General features: G+C 42.4%; 2 non-coding genes across 2 annotated transcripts; both read right to left on the bottom strand.

Annotated features, from left to right (window-relative positions):
- Positions 1–5,293: 5,293 nt before the first annotated feature.
- On the bottom strand, positions 5,294–5,375 carry trnas-gcu (transfer RNA serine (anticodon GCU)). The gene has a single exon. It is a non-coding gene; the product is annotated as a tRNA-Ser (tRNA).
- A 508-nt stretch (positions 5,376–5,883) lies between these two features.
- trnal-uag (transfer RNA leucine (anticodon UAG)) lies at positions 5,884–5,965 on the bottom strand. The gene has a single exon. It is a non-coding gene; the product is annotated as a tRNA-Leu (tRNA).
- Positions 5,966–17,416: the final 11,451 nt, after the last annotated feature.

Raw genomic sequence — 17,416 nt, 5'->3', positions numbered from 1 at the left:
CCTGCACGAGCTGAGGTGGGTGCTTTAGAGCAGATAAAACACTAAATGTGTTAGATAAGAGTTCAGAGCCTGTGTTCTAGACACATGATTTAGAGTGGAGACTTAGGCTTAGACCTGAGCTTTGGAGTTATTCTGATTATAGGTTTCAGTGAGGAAGTGACTGAAATTAAGGAGAGGAACTGTAAATAAAGTTATAGTCTTTCTGAGTAAACAGAATAAGGCTATATTATTGTTACCGGGGGGAAAAAAAAGAAACTCATAGTAGCGCTGATGAAATACATATACATGACAAAAACTGCTAGGGAAAAAAAACTCAGAACATTTGCTTAACCTAATACGTTTTTTTTTCCATCTGCACATAATTATTTTAGCAGTTGCTTTTGCAATAAAAAGACTTAAAGTCGAGGGTCCCTGTAAGTATCTATGGAGAGAGAGAGAGAGAGAGAAAGAGGAGTAGTGAACCATTGACATCATGTACAGCGTTAGCATGAAGGTGTGATTGACAGTTTTTAGAAATCACTTCCTAATCCTATGCTAAGATGAATACTACTAGGCTACTACTCTAGTAATAATAATAACAATAAGGAGAAGAAGAAGAAAGATAGATTAAAGGGTGAGGAGTAAAATCAGTATAAAGTGGGGCTGTTTTGTCTTCAGCAATAATATCTAGTGCTAATAAATAATTTGTCAACTACATTGTATATATCTAGTGCCTGGTAATCAACCTCCTCACCTGGTGAGAGGACAGTCCACTCATCCTGACATTTCACACAGTATGAATAATAATGATAACAAAAGGAAGTAAAGCTAAATGAATGTTTTAACTGAGAGTAATACTTTGTACCCATATTTCCAATTGTATAGTAAATTGCACACAGTTTTTGCTTGTTACGTTTAGACCCGAGGGGATTGCAAACTTCAAAAGCACCATCGTCATTGCACCATCGCAAATGCTGAGGATCATCAGCCATAGTCCGTTGTAATACAGTGTCTTTATGCTTTTGGTAAATATGACATCTGAAGGACTCATACTTTGAAAAGGTCCTCTGACAGTCATTAAGACCACAAGTTATTGAAAAATTTGCCTCGTGCATGAATGAGACCAATGTGCTGGATTAATTTGACAATCGTTCTCCCAGAGCATTTAGGACAACAGAATAGACGAGGCATTTTTGGCAGATATTACTGTAAGAGGTTGATTACTCTGGTAACTGGAGTAGGTAGAGGCTTGTCACCATCCACAGTAAGTTTCAAAACATATTGCTGAAGAAAAATCAGAGTGTTCTTCAAATGAGATGGATATGTTGAATTGAAGACAAAATAAGCACAAAATGAAGCAAGAGCCCTTTCATCCACACCGCTAGCCCAGCAGATCTCTATGCCATCGACTTTGATGACTGCAGTGACTCTTCTTGTAAACACAGTTTTGCAGTCAGTGACTTCTGGTACTTGCTGTGGTAACAGCAGACTTTCTATGCCAGCGACCCGCCTTCGAGCCTCAGCTTCATTAACTGTTTTTTAAAGGATTGGGTTTTTTTCACTGTAGAAGTTCACTACAACTGTAGAAGTTGTAGAATAAATTCCCCATGAACAACACTGACTGGAGCACATGCCAATTAAGTTGATGGACTATTAGCAAGTTATTGTCATGCATTCATATAAATCCAACAATTATGTTTTTCACTATTTAGCTGTCTTTTTACTTTAAGGATCTAATAAACTGCATATATGACATGATTTTATTTACAAGTATCATGTTTGTGATTTTAGGTTATTCGTCAAATAGTACTGCTTCTGACCATTAAATCAAAACAGACTTGTGATTTGATGACATAATGCTTATTTATTTAGAAACAGAAGTACCTAAATACAAATATGCTAAATACTTTATATTTTTATATACAAATAACCAGGTGAAAAAGAAGACAACCTTCCAATTGTGAAACTGGTTATTAAAGCCCTTAATTAAGTGTATTGTCCATGCAGTGTGCACAGATGTCCTTCTCATCTAGGGATAAAATGTTCCGCTGGCCCTTTAAGAAGCAGGAATGTGAGTTCCCGTTCTGCCCAGGAGTATCGCGAGAGTTCACCTGCGAGCAGCGCGATTTACAACGCGATGCAGGTGTTTCTTATGAAGTGTGAGAACCGGGAAGTTCTTGTGCATGAAGCAAGACTTTAAGTTTAAAGTCACAGTGGAGCCACTGAGCAGTGAGATTAAGCGTACTCGTCAGGCTTACATCTGAAGACCAAACATCTGTGGTGAAGTTCATCGCGGAGTGGTTATGAAGAAGCTCGTGAATATGATCCGTCATACGGTTGTATAACTCCTGTAAGCAGACGAATGTGAAATAACGCCGCCTCGGTAAAGTGTAGCGAGACTCAAGGTGTTTTACCAGTCGCTGAAATCCCATGTCCTTCACTACAGAGCATGGTTGATCATCAAGCGCCATAAACTCCAATACTTTCTGAGTAATTTCTAGAGTTTTTGTGCTGTCAGATTATCAGATATTTTTAAATTATGGATAGATGAAAAATAGCCTTTCGGTATCGGCCGATACATCGGTGCATCTCTAGTTAAAACCAAGAATGTAATGGGTAATTGCATATTTCATTTTAATTGACCCCCCCCCCCCCCCCTTTTTTTTTTTTTTACTGAAGCAGCCTTTTATGGTCTTGCATGTGTACAAATATTATATTTGTATGTGTATGTTCTATTTCCTACTGTCGATAAGGAAAGGGAAAAGGAGACAGACTTATATTCTTGGTTGTACAAAACCACGCTGTAACTTCAATTCAGTTCCATTTTATTTGTATAGCGTTTTTTAACAATAGACGTTGCCTCAAAGCAGCTTTACAGAAACATATAAACACGGGATACAGATTTTAAATGTGCGACAGTCAACACTGGAACCAGCACCAGACAGGTCATTACAAAATTATGGATGGATGGAATGTTAGAAAAAGAGCAGTAAAAAAGTCAATGTAATGCTCACTTCATTTGGAAGTCATTTAGGAGAAAATGATCTTGGTGCTGCAGTGCAAGATGACGAGATAACTTCATCTAATATCCAAAATGTTGCTGGTGGCACATATCATTATTTTGGTATTCTTAAAGCTTTGTCCAAAACCATGGAAAGAATCTGGTCTATTGTTCTAGAGAAGTATGAATTCAAACTTCAACTGAACATGGATGGCTTACCACTGTTTAAAAGTTCGTCTCTGTAGTTTTGGCCAATTATAGGGTTACTGCAGGGTTATACTAAGAAACCAGTTGTCATTGCTCTGTTCTGTGGTAAATCAAAGCCAACATCACAAACTGATGAATTTGAAAGATCTAGTCAGTGAACTGCAAGGGTTAAGCAAGGGATTTGCCATAAATGGGAAGCAATTTTTCCTAAATGTCACATCTATCCTGTGTGATGCTCCAGCTAGAGCTTTTATAAAGGGAATTAAATCACATACTGGTTATTCAGGTTGTGACAAGTGCATCCAATCTGGTGTGTACATCAACCATAGAATGACCTTTCCTGAGATCAACAGCCCACGTAGGACTGATGAGTCTTTTATCAACATGTCTGATGAAGACCATCATACTGAAACATCTCTTTTAAAAGCTGCAGGAATTGGCATGGTATCATGCTTTCCACATGATTACATGCACCTTGTATGTCTTGGTGTTATGTGAAAACTGCTGGACTTATGGCTTGCTTCAGGGCCTTTATGTTGTCTTTTGTCTGCTCGCCAAAGTGTTATAATCTCAGACACACTTGTTAGCTTGAGACGTTATATTCCTGAGGACTTTGCTAGGAAACCCAGGCAATTCTCAGAAAGACTGAGGTGGAAAGCAACAAAATTGCAACAGTTTCTGTTATACACAAGTCCAGTGGTTCTTCTTGATGTGCTGTCATAACCAATGTACAGCAATTTTAATTATCTGTTGCTATCTTTATACTCTCCAATCCACTCTTTGTATAATTCTTAATGACTTTGCTCACAGTTTGCTAGTGTCATTTGTAAAGCATTTTAGTGAGTTGTATGGTCCTGAATTTGTTATCTACAATGTACATGGGCTAACCCATCTTTCTGAGGATGTCAAAAAACATGGAAGCCTTGACTTCTTGTCTGGGTTTCTGTTTGAAAACTTCCTGGGATAAATAATTTTTTTTTTTTGAGAACTCCACACCATCTCCTATAACAGGTTATACGGAGACTTTCAGAAATGGACTGTTTCATGGTAATTGCTGAACATTTGGATATGAAAATTGTCTTGAAAAACAACATGAAAATGGCCCAATTCCACCGGATTTTAATAAAGTTGATCAGTTCCAGGAGGTTGTTCTAGGTAGCACTAGAGTTCATCTATCATGTATGGGAGAAAACTGTAGGAATTGGAGGCTGCTTTGGTGTAGTAATGAATATTCTTCAATGTCAGGAGAAAGTAAAGTGCTTAAAACACTTATCTAAATGAAAAGCTTACAGCACCTAGTAGTCCCATTCAGTCTCCCAACCAAGAACTAACCAGGCCCAACTTTGCTTTGCTTCTGAGATCAGGCTTTGTCAGAGTGGTATGGCTGTAAGCAACAGATGCCACCAAATGGGGCCTATTTAAATAGTATAAACAAACATCTGACTGATTGACTGACTGATTGACTGACTGATTTATTGATTGATTTTCCTTCATTTCTACACAATCAGTCTGACTGTGAATTGGTGGAGTCCATGCACTTCTTCAAATAAGACAGGGTGCTCACTCACACCTGATTGTCATCCCGTTGATTGAAAACACCTGACCCTAATTTCCCCTTCAGACTAACTGCTCATGCAGACGCCAACAGTGTCTGCACCATGCACGCTTCCTTTACAGAATGCGCTTAAGCAAGGTCTTTACAAGAAAAATAGGGTCCAAACCCACATGGGCTGTGCACAGCGGACTGGCAGCTCATCACCTTAACCTCTTGCTGACATAGCTCACGCGTATGAAATTACATCCCGGTGTGTGGAGCAAAAAAGAGGTTTCGGTGCAGGTTCTTCGCCCCTGTCGTCTGGACTGCGGAATGCGCTCTGCGTTGACGGACCTCCAGAGACGCAAGAGCCTTACAGCAGCTGTGGCCAAAAAGCATTGAAATACAGCTCACGGTCGCGAAACACGTAGCCACAGTGCTAGCTCTTCACATTTCTCCACCCTCTCTAGTGCCAGCTCAGGGACCTGTACAAAGCTTCCCGGTTGTAGGTGTGAGACAGACTGCAACAAAGCCAGACATTGCTGGAAAGAGGAGGCAACGTGAGAAGCTTGCGATGAGGATGGGATTCGAACCCATGCGTGCAGAGCACAACGGATTAGCAGTCCATCGCCTTAACCTCTCGGCCACCTCGTCCGAGGCCCGCCCCGTTTAACGGAAACTATGCAAATGAGGGTTTCATGTTCGCCGGCTGGATGACTGCTTCTCAAATAGATCTGATTCAAGTCTTGGGGTATGAGCTGTGCCGTCATATAAACTGATGGGTGACGATGCGGCGAGACGGCCCAAAGGTCTCACAGAACGGGACAACTCCATAGTCGAGCCGTCGCAATGCAATCCAATCCTTGGGCGGCTAGGTACCGACTACCTATGGACTGCCCGTCCCAGCGAGTTAAATTTCTTTGGAAAATGTAACTTTTACCCGTGACCCTGAGTAGGATTACGCGGTATAGAAGATGGATGGATGGATGGAAATGTAACTTTTATCCTTACCTGGATATACACAACGACTGTGGAAAAGGGGGGCATGAGTTGCGACGTTCGTGAGGCAGCATGCTACGTGGTGTATAGCATGAAAGCGTGGGAGAAAAACCTGCGCAAAGCCTTTGGAGACGAGACATCACCCACCGTGAGCTAACGACCGTGGCAGCGGTGGGATTTGAACCCACGCCCCCGAAGAGACTGGAGCCTAAATCCAGCGCCTTGGACCACTCGGCCACGCTACCCGCAGGCCGGCGTGGTGGTAAACCCGTCCGTGGGAAGAAGGTGACCGGGTCATTCCGCCGGACAACAAGAAATCTGGCATGGGCGCGACAAAAGGGCTGTTGTGAGACTCGAGTGCCTTTCGCTTAACCGGCTCTGGCGGAGACATCTAACCATTTCCAGCTGAAGACAGAGCTAAGGCCTGGTCTTTTGGACGCGATTCGTCTAGGGTTAAGACCCCATGCTCCACGGTCACATCGGAGTTGTGTTTGCGGAAGAGCTCTTCTGCCATGACCTTACATCCCACTTACGGTGGTGCTTGAAAGTTTGTGAACCCTTTAGAGCTTTCTATGCATCTTCATTACCGGGACCTAAAACATCGTAAGATCTTCACACAAGTATCAAAAGTAGATAAAGAGAACCTAATTACAGAAACCAGACAAAAACATTACAGATGGTCAGTTATTTATTGATGAAAATGATCCAGTATTGCATACCTGTGAGTGGCAAAAGTATGCGAACCTTTGCTTTCAGTATCTGGTGTGACCTCGGTGTGCAGCAACCACTGCAAACAAACGTTTCCGGTAACTGTTGAACAGTCCTGCACGTCAGCTTGGAGGAATTTTAGCCCATCCCTCATTACAGTCCAGTTTCATCTCTAGGATGTGGGTGGGTTTCCTCACATGAGCTGCTTGCTTCAGGTCCTTCCGCAGCATTTCTACTGGATCAAGGTCAGGACCTTGACTTGGCCATTCCAAAACATTGACTTTATTCTTCTTTAACCATCCTTTGGTAGAACGACTTGTGTGCTTAGGGTTGTTGTCTTGCTGCGCGGCCCACTTTCTCTTGAGATCCAGTTTACGGACAGATGTGCTGACATTTTCTTTTAGAATTTGCTGGTATTATTCAGAATGCATTGTTCCATCAATGATGGCAAGCCGTCCTGGCCCAGATGCAGCGAAACAGGCCCAAACTGCAACGCTACCACCACCATTTTTCAGAAATGGGATACGGGTCTTATGCTGGAATGCGGTGTTCTCCTTCCCCCAAACATAACCCTTCTCATTTAAACCAAAAAGTTCTAGTTTGGTCTCACCTGTCCACAAAACGTTTTTTCGAGTAGCCTTGGGTCTTGTCCATGTGATCTTTAGCAAACTGCATGCAGGAAGCAATGTTCTTTATGGAAAGCAGGGGCTTTCTCCTTGCCATCCTGCCATGCACACCACTGTTGTTCAGTGTACTCATTATGGTGGACTCAGGAACATTGACATTTGCCTACACGAGAGAGGCCTTTAGTGGCTTAGAAGTTACCCTGGGATCCGTTGTGACCTCGTGGACAATTACATGTCTTGCTCTTGGAGTGATCTTTGTTGGCTGACCACGCCTGGGGAGGGTAACCATGCTCGTGAATTTCCTTCATTTGTACACAATCTGTCTGACTGTGGATTGGTGGAGTCCAGGCGCTTTAGAGATACTTTTTCATCAACTTTTGCATTTTAATGTAAACAATCATATTTCGTAATATTTTGGGTCAGAAACGTTTCATAGTACTATATTATGTGTAAATATGTGAAAAGAATCAAATTGGAGTAGATCGGGCAACTGATTATATGAGTTTGTTTGAAACACCACTTTCCTTTGCTCCTAGCGCCTTCTCGTTCGCTGTATAGCGTTTTGAGCGGATAAAGAGCACAAGTGTGTAAGGGGACACAGGATGAAAGTGAACTAGATTTGTTATTGTACTTTTGATGAAAAGTGACTTTCTAGACATAAAATGTCACTTTTTTCACCTTATCATACTTTTTCATCAACTTTTGCATTTTAATGTAAACAATCATATTTCGTAATATTTTGGGTCAGAAACATTTCATAGTACTATATTATGTCTAACTAACTTGAGACGTGAACTGATCAAATGTGACGTGACAAAAGAAGAACGACTCAGATCGGGAGGTGAACTAACAGACTGCTAATGCTAAGCAATTAATCAATCATTTCTGTTTCTCATAATTCGGCCTCGGTTGCATTAGCCTATAGTTTATTTTTTATTCCAAATGTGATCAATGTTTGCGTAAGTACTAGAGGTGTTGGGGAGTTTAACATGTAACATTTTAACTTTATTCTGCTGAAATGAACGAAATGATGCAAAAAAGAGTCGTTCATTTTGCTGAACGAGATTCAAAGATCCGAGTCAGTAAAATGATCCGAACTGTCTTGTGTTAAGTATGCAAGTCTTTGAACGTAATTTATTTATATATATATATATATATATATATATATATATATAATAACCTCTCATTTTCTGATGCTCCTGCTTCCACTGTAATGCTCCCTGATTAGCTTTGCTTACAATATCAATATGTATATGAACCGCTGGCCATGAAATTTCTCAAGAGATTTGGTGAGAATCTATTACTCTGGTCCTGATCTTGCTTGTGTACACTGTTTATTACATTTTTGAATGACTTTTCTTTTCCTCATAGAATTACTTTAGGCACTGATAGAACTGTTCTGTAATGACGGAAGATCAGCGCAGAATTCACCAGACTTGTGTCGATGGACCTGAGCAAGTCCTTTTATGAGGGTCTTGACAAACACGCCTCAAAGCTGCTGTATTTGTACCGCTCGAGGCGCCATGCAGACATCGCAGAAAGGAGTGCCATACTGGAGAGCCTGGATAAAAATGTGAGTAGGTTTATTTCAAGTGTACTTGTTTTGTAAATACTGTGGTCATTTCCTTTCTTGCTATTTCTCTTGTCCTGCATAATTTGAATATAAAACATTTGTACTTTTGAGGCATCAAATCACAGGAAGAGGGTTGCAGTACTGCTGGGGCTGCCACTGTCCATGCGGGAGAATCCATCTCAGTTCTTACAGATCTGTGAGGTAAGTGTCTGTGAGGAAAGTAAGATGTTGGAAGATATTCGAATAATGGAAGTCCACGTATTGATATGGAGTATAGATATCCACGTATTGATGGAGTTTACCTTGTTTTATTTTCATGAGAGATGATGAATTTCAGGACGTTGTATTTTTTTTTTTCCACCTTCTGATATTAATTCATCTTGTGTGATGACTAGTAAAGTTAAGATCGATTCACTCATGCTGTTCTTAAGTCGCTGCGCTTGTGAGGATGTATGTGTGAAAGCACATTTTAAAGTTTGTCTTTGTTTTTAATACAGCACACAGATTCTGAAGAAGAGTTAATCAAGGGCGTGACTGTTGGAATCAGTACAGTTGTGGATGACACGATGGACCCTATTCCGTGTGACTGCGGTGATGTAGCCCTTGTAATGGAAGAAGTTGTCGTTCTACGCAATCTTGGTGATGTACCAAATGCATTTGTCAACTTGATGGGATTGCTTTATGCACGTAACATAAACTACCCCACAAACTTCAAATACACCTTTGAGGTGATTCAGAGGCTGTTCATGAACATCGGAGCTGATGCCTGCAGTGCACGAGTACATTCACTTAAAAATAATCTGCTCAAGTAGAGATGGTGTTATGCATTTCTTGTAAGAGAGATTTCATGTGGTGTTGTGTTGTGTATGTCACAGTTTCTATACCTAAGCAGCATGCCTTCAGTTTTGTTGTATATTTTCACCTGGGCAATTGAAATGTAATGTTGTTAGGCAAAAACAGATTTCTGCTTGCTTTTTCTGTTTATTTTGAGAAATTCATGTAATTTCAAGTTCTGCTGACACCCGAGTCTGCTGACACGCACAGCCAAGCTCCGCCCATGCCCAAGGTTCACCTGGTAACCTCAGAGCCTCAGCTTCCCTGTTCAGCTGCGGTCGTCGCTCAGCCTCCCTGTTCAGCTGCGGTCGTCGCTCAGCCTCCCTACGCCGCCAAGAACACTGGGCAGTTTCCTGGCTCTGTTTGGGACATTCAGCCCAGGGGGCCGGGGCCGCCAATGAAGTGAGATGACTCATGGCACTCAGGAGGGGTTTCTGTCACGATTCCCCCTTGAAGCAGCGTGCTCTAAGCGTGAATGTGCGAGCACCTGCTTTTCTGTTGTTGACTGTAATGACATCTGGACACGTGTGTTTTGTTTATGTTTCTGTCTCCTCCCTGTTCTGTCATTGGCTGGGATTTCACGTGGGTCTGAATTGCTCTCAGCTGCTAGCGGTTTAGACGCTGATCATGTCCGCATATATACTGCGCGCCTCCCAGCACACAACGCGGAAGATTAAATGTTTAGAGTTAGTTTAGCTCGTATCATAGTCATAGTCATAGTCATAGTCATAGTCATAGTCACGGTCCATGTTTAGAGTTAGTTCGCGCTGGATTATCCGCTTCCAGTCCCTCGTCATAGTTCGTTTCTTGTTTTGTTTATCGACCCTGTTTTCCGTGACCACGACCTAGATACCTGCCTTGCCCCGTGTATGCCTGTTTGCCAGTCGCCTGATCTCTTGCATGTTTATGGATTACGTTTTGGATCACGTTTTGAATTTGTCTGCCTGTCCCTCTTTCAAATAAACAACTGTTCATCCTGCACTTGCATCCGTCCTATCTCTGCTCCGTCACGATACGTGACGGTGACCTGCTCCAATATGACATTTTGTACATAATATACTTTGCAGGTTTCTGATGTAAAATGATACGAAATAGGATTGTTTACATTAAAATCCATTATATGATGATAATGTATGATAAAGGGGAAAATGTGAGATTTGCAGTCTAGAAAGTCACTTTTTCTCAAAAGTGCCCTGACAAAGCGTGTTTTCATTCCTCCTGTGTGTGCAGACACACGGGGGCGCTACACTATACAGTGAGTTTCACGCCGCTGGGAGCAAGGGAAAATAGTTTTTCTAACAAATTCAGTATCATATGTTTCACATGTTCATGATTTAATATGATTCTTTGACATGTTTCTGACTCAATATTAGATGTTTAACTTGTTTACATAAAGCCCACCCCATTTCTCCAAAAGATGTTTTTTTGTTATTATTTTATTTAATTAAGTTATTTTTATTTTTGCTCATGCAGTATAAAAGAACAAAGTAATGGTACTTCAAAAAAAAAGTAAATGGTTATTATATCAACAACAAAAAATCAAATGTAACAGATGTGCATTGTAAAGGTTTCAGCTCTACTCAGTGAAAATGGAGGGGACATAACAGGTCTTAATACAGATTATAACCCAGATCTAAGTCTAATCAACACTTACATCTAACCACAAAGTTACGTTGACACTGACGTGAGGAACAGATGCAGGAGTAACAGAAGTGGGTGGGCTTGTCGTAGTGCATGGTCTTCTTATAGGAGATCCTCACGGGGGTTGGTCTTATAGGAGATAGCCTCCTCACGGGGGTTGGTCTTCTTATAGGAGATAGCCTCCTCACGGGGGTTGGTCTTCTTATAGGAGATAGTCTCCTCACGGGGGTTGGTCTTATAGGAGATAGCCTCCTCACGGGGGTTGGTCTTATAGGAGATAGCCTCCTCACGGGGGTTGGTCTTATAGGAGATAGCCTCCTCACGGGGGTTGGTCTTCTTATAGGAGATAGCCTCCTCACGGGGGTTGGTCTTCTTATAGGAGATAGTCTCCTCACGGGGGTTGGTCTTATAGGAGATAGCCTCCTCACGGGGGTTGGTCTTCTTATAGGAGATAGCCTCCTCACGGGGGTTGGTCTTCTTATAGGAGATAGCCTCCTCACGGGGGTTGGTCTTATAGGAGATAGCCTCCTCATGGGGGTTGGTCTTATAGGAGATAGCCTCCTCACGGGGGTTGGTCTTATAGGAGATAGCCTCCTCACGGGGGTTGGTCTTATAGGAGATAGCCTCCTCACGGGGGTTGGTCTTATAGGAGATAGCCTCCTCACGGGGGTTGGTCTTATAGGAGATAGCCTCCTCACGGGGGTTGGTCTTATAGGAGATAGCCTCCTCACGGGGGTTGGTCTTATAGGAGATAGCCTCCTCACAGGGGTTGGTCTTATAGGAGATAGCCTCCTCATGGGGGTTGGTCTTATAGGAGATAGCCTCCTCACGGGGGTTGGTCTTATAGGAGATAGCCTCCTCACGGGGGTTGGTCTTATAGGAGATAGTCTCCTCACGGGGGTTGGTCTTATAGGAGATAGCCTCCTCACGGGGGTTGGTCTTATAGGAGATAGCCTCCTCACGGGGGTTGGTCTTCTTATAGGAGATAGCCTCCTCACGGGGGTTGGTCTTATAGGAGATAGCCTCCTCACGGGGGTTGGTCTTATAGGAGATAGCCTCCTCACGGGGGTTGGTCTTCTTATAGGAGATAGCCTCCTCACGGGGGTTGGTCTTATAGGAGATAGTCTCCTCACGGTGGTTGGTCTTCTTATAGGAGATAGTCTCCTCACGGGGGTTGGTCTTCTTATAGGAGATAGCCTCCTCACAGGGGTTGGTCTTCTTATAGGAGATAGCCTCCTCACGGGGGTTGGTCTTATAGGAGATAGCCTCCTCACGGGGGTTGGTCTTATAGGAGATTGCCTCCTCACGGGGGTTGGTCTTCTTATAGGAGATGTTCTTAAAGGGATGAGAATCTCAAAAAGGGGATGGGCTTCTAAAAGGGGGTGTGATTCTCAAAGGGGATGGGCTTATTACAGGAAAGGGTGTGATTCTTAGAGCAGATAGGCCTGGTAAAGGGGACGGGCTTCTTGAAGGACTTCTAAAAGGCACCTCATGCTCATCACCACCATTTTGCTCCTCCTCATGCTGGTCAGGCATGTGGACGTCATCCTCGTAGTCACTCTCCACGGTGTTGTAGTACAGCTCGTCGGCAGCAAACGGCGGATCAGAAGATGTATCCTCCCTCCGTGTTCCTGTATCAAAAGAGATGAAGAGACAGTGAGACACATCTGCACGTCTCGTAAAAGGAACCAGAAAATCCTCCCTCTAAACTGTCCTTTTCACAAAACGTATTTACACAAGTTAATGGTAAATTACTGTCATCTTCCTATAACGGTGCATACATCCTCAGTATCTCCGTTCTACCTGCATGTAGAGGTGTTCGATACGGGTGTCACAGTGTCACGACTTCACCGTTAGTCACGGCATATAATCACACACTTACCTCACTGCTCACTTTGGTGAAAAAGTTCATTATGGATTTATATGAAGTCTGTTTGGCCTTAGGAGCAGCCGTAATCTCAGCAGTCTGGAATTGCAGTAGATGAGAGCGCCATCCAGAGGCAGAAAGGATCAGGATCTCTAGCATCTCCATAAATTCGTGTGTGGCTCGGCAGAAGGAGAGAGGGAGAGAAAAGATTATTAGGACTGTGAATTAGCATAATAGAGTCAGGGTAGGCTTGAGTAAACAAATACGTTTTAAGCCTAGACTTAAACACGGAGACTGTGTCTGAGTCCAGAACACTAATAGGAAGACTGTTCCATAACTGTGGGGCTCTATAAGAGAAAGCTCTTCCCCCTGCTGTAGCCTTCACTATTCGAGGTACCATCAGATAGCCTGCATCTTTTGACCTAAGTAGGCGTGGCGGATCACAGAAAACCAAAAGGTCGCTTAGATACTGTGGCACGAGACCACTTAGTGCTTTATAGGTTAATAATAGTATTTTATAATCAGTGTGAGATTTCACTGGGAGCCAATGCAGTACTGATAATATCGATGTGATGTGGTCGTATCATCTAGTTCTAGTTAGGACTCTAGCAGCTGCATTCTGGACTAACTGGAGCTTATTTATATTCCTACTGGAACATCCAGACAGTAAGGCATTACAGTAATCTAATCTAGAGGTGACGAATGCATGAACTAGTATTTCCGCATCATGTAGTGACAATATGTTTCTTATTTTAGAAATGTTTCTGAGATGAAAGAAGGCTATCCTAGTAATATTATCTACATGAGCATCAAATGATAGGCTGGAGTCAATAATCACTCCAAGGTCTTTAACTGCTGCACATGATGAAACAGAAAGACCATCCAGAGTAACCATGTGATCAGAAAGAATACTTCTAGCTACACGTGGGCCTAATAAAAGTATTTCTGTTTTTATCAGAATTAAGTAGAAGGAAGTTAATTAACATCCAACATCTAATGTCCTTTACACAATCCTCAACTTTACTAAGCTTCTGTCTGTCCTCTGGCTTCGCTGAAACATATAACTGTGTATCATCAGCATAACAGTGGAAGCTAATTCCATGTTTACGAATAATTTGACCTAGGGGTAGCATATATAAAGTAAAGAGCAGTGGGCCTAAAACAGAACCCTGTGGAACTCCAAAAGTAACCTCAGTACGCATGGAGAATTCACCATTTACATCTACGAACTGATAACGATCGGTCAGATAAGACCTGAGCCAGGAGAGGACTGTTCCCTTAATACCAACAACATTTTCTAATCTATCAAGGAGAATAGTGTGATCTATAGTATCAAAAGCTGCGCTAAGGTCGAGTAACACAAGCAGCGAGACACAACCCTGATCGTAGGTCAGTAGAAGGTCATTTACTACTTTAACTAACGCTGTCTCTGTGCTATGATGAGGTCTAAATCCTGACTGATACATTTCATGAATGTTATTCCTATCTAAGTACGAGCATAACTGCTTTGCTACAACCTTTTCTAAAATCTTAGAGATGAAGGGGAGATTTGATATTGGTCTATAGCTGGACAGTTGAGACGGGTCAAGATCAGGTTTTTTAATCAAGGGTTTAATAACTGCTAATTTAAGTGATTTAGGTACATAGCCACTGCTTAGGGAAGAATTGATTATATTTAAAAGTGGCTCAATTACTACTGGACCAATCTGTTTAAACAAACATGTAGGTACGGGATCTAGTATGCAAGTTGATGAATTGGCAGAAGAGATTAATGTAGCTAGTTTGGTCTCTCTAAGCGGAGCAAAACACTCTAAACATTGATCTGATATCGCTACATTGTCATGTAATGGGTTTGTTACAGTACTGTCCAGTTTTAATTTAATGGCCTGTATTTCACGTCTAATATTTTCAACCTTATCAATGAAAAATTTCATGAAATCTTCACTGCTATGTAATGATTGAGTGTTTCTCTCTGTAGTGGTTTTATTCCTAGTTAATTTTGCTACTGTGTCTAGAATTGTTTTTGTTGTCTCCTATTAAGGTGGAGAAATAGATTTTTCTAGCATCGCCAAGAGATTTCCTATATTTCAGTAGGCTCTCCTTCCATGCTGTTTGAAATATCACCAGTTTGGTTTGACACCATTTACGTTCTAATTGTCGAGTTGTCTGTTTTAAGGTTCGCGTTTGATCATTATACCAGGGTGCTAATTTTTTTTCTCTAATTATTTTCCTTTTGAGTGGAGCCACTCTATCTAGCGTGTAGCGGAGTGTTGACTCCGAGCTTTCAGTCGCCTGATCGAGTTCTATGTGATCTGATGGTGATCCAAATCTAATTGATGTTTCTGCAAGGTTATTTATGAAGCTCGGTGCAGTAGCTGATGTGTAGGTACGTTTTATGCGGTAGCGAGGCGAGGTGGAAATATTATGATCAATACGTATTATGAACAAGATAAGATAATGGTCTGAGACAACTTCAGACTGCGGAAAAATGATAATATTTTCTATACTTAGTCCGTATGTTAGTATGAGGTCAAGAGTGTGACCACCATTATGAGTAGGCCCGATTACGTTCTGATTAATCCCTACTGAATCTAAGATGGACACAACCGCTGTCCTCAGAGGGTCTTCTGGATATCAAAGTGAATATTAAAATCACAGACGATTAATGCTTTATCTACAGACACAACCAGGTTTGAGACAAAGTCTGCAAATTCACTAAGAAATTCAGTATATGGCCCTGGGGGTCTGTAAATAATAATTAGAGGAATTGACTTATTTTTTGTGGCTACATAAGTTATACTGGTATAAAGAATTTCAAAAGAATTAAATTTATGCTTAGGTTTTTGTGTGACGACTAGATTTTTACTATGGATGAAACCAACACCTCCTCCTCTATCAGTTGAACGAGGCTGATGTACATAACTGTATCCAGGAGGACTGGCTTCATTTAATGCTATGTACTCGTTTGGTTTAATCCAAGTTTCTGTTAAACACATTAAATTACATTCCTGATCAGTAATGATGTCGTTAACAATAAGAGCCTTAGACGCAAGAGATCTAATGTTTAATAGTCCTAGCCTCAGATCAAAAGTGCTGGCTGTGCATTCAATATGATTTAATTTTATGTTAATTAGGTTACGAAGATAGACTTTCTGAGATTTTCTATATATTTGTATAGCTCGGGGAACAGACACAGTCTCTATAGTATGTATTACCTTTGCCGGATTTTTAGTTGAACATTGATTATACTGAATGTTGTTATTATTGGAAGACGTACTTACGGTAGGCAGTCACTTGGAGTGTAGCGCCTTGGAAATGTTGTCTGAAAGCAGTTCCGCTCCAAGGCTGCTGGGGTGCAGGCCATCAGGACGAAACAACCTAGGACGCTCCCAGAACAGATTCCAGTTATTGACAAACACCAGATTCTGCTCATTACACCAAGAGACTAACCAATCATTTAATGCTAGAAGTCTACTGAACTTTTCTGCTCCACGTCTGTATGTGGGAAGAGGTCCAGAGACGATGATCTTCGCGGTGGGTGATCTGCCTCGTACCGTCTCGATCAGGCTGGAGAAGTCCCTCTTCAGAACCTCCGTCTGCCGCAGCCTGGTGTCGTTCGTCCCCGCGTGCAGCACAACCGCTCCAGTGCGCTCGTCCTTCTTCAGGATCCCGGATACCTGCGCAGCGACATGAAGGACACAAGCACCAGAAAAAGTGTGTGCGCACCTTACCTTTAGATGAGGCTACACGGACGTTCCGCACAATGGAGTCTCCGATGATCACAGCGTTGGGTCTGGTCTGGCGGAGAAGGGCGAGGCGGTTCCTGGTTGGAATCTCGAACACCGGAGGTGGAGAGGGTCCAGCCCGCGCCTTCCGCCGCTGGTTCACCCAAGGCCCGAGGTGTGTTGGCGCCGGCGTGACGGAGACCATGGCTGGGAAAGTCCTAGGTGCACGGTCCCTGCACAGAGAAACACACGGCGTAGAGGGGCTGGGAGTGGAAATACCACGCTGTGTGCTTACCTTGGATATGTGGGCAGAGGCACAAGATGTTTCCAGCGCAGTTTGTTGCTCCAGCAGCTGGGCCTGCTTGTCGAGTAGGCCGCGGATCTGCTTCTCCACATCCTCCAGTTCCAGCCGCACCATGTGAAGCTCGAGCGAGTCCTCATCTGCACCCAAAACCAGAGAGACAGCAGACATATATATATATTTTTTTAAACAGAACAGCGGTAAGTGAGAAATGTGAAACGTAAACAAGGCTAGCGGTAGGTGATGCTAGCGGGCTACGGGCTACAAGCTAGTCGCGGATGTTTTGTAAAAAAAAAAAAAAAGAAAAACATAATACAGATCAAATTTTCGACAGCGCAACGTTACAATTGTTTTATCTAAAGTAGTGTCAGTTATATTTGTATAACGTAAGGTAAATAATTTTAAAGTATAGAGATTAGAA

This window comes from Ictalurus punctatus, unplaced genomic scaffold (genome assembly GCF_001660625.3).
Source record: "Ictalurus punctatus breed USDA103 unplaced genomic scaffold, Coco_2.0 Super-Scaffold_100056, whole genome shotgun sequence".
Classification (NCBI taxonomy): Eukaryota; Metazoa; Chordata; class Actinopteri; order Siluriformes; family Ictaluridae; genus Ictalurus; species Ictalurus punctatus.
Note: the sequence above shows the minus strand (reverse complement) of the source record. Positions and strands in the feature narration are given on the sequence as shown.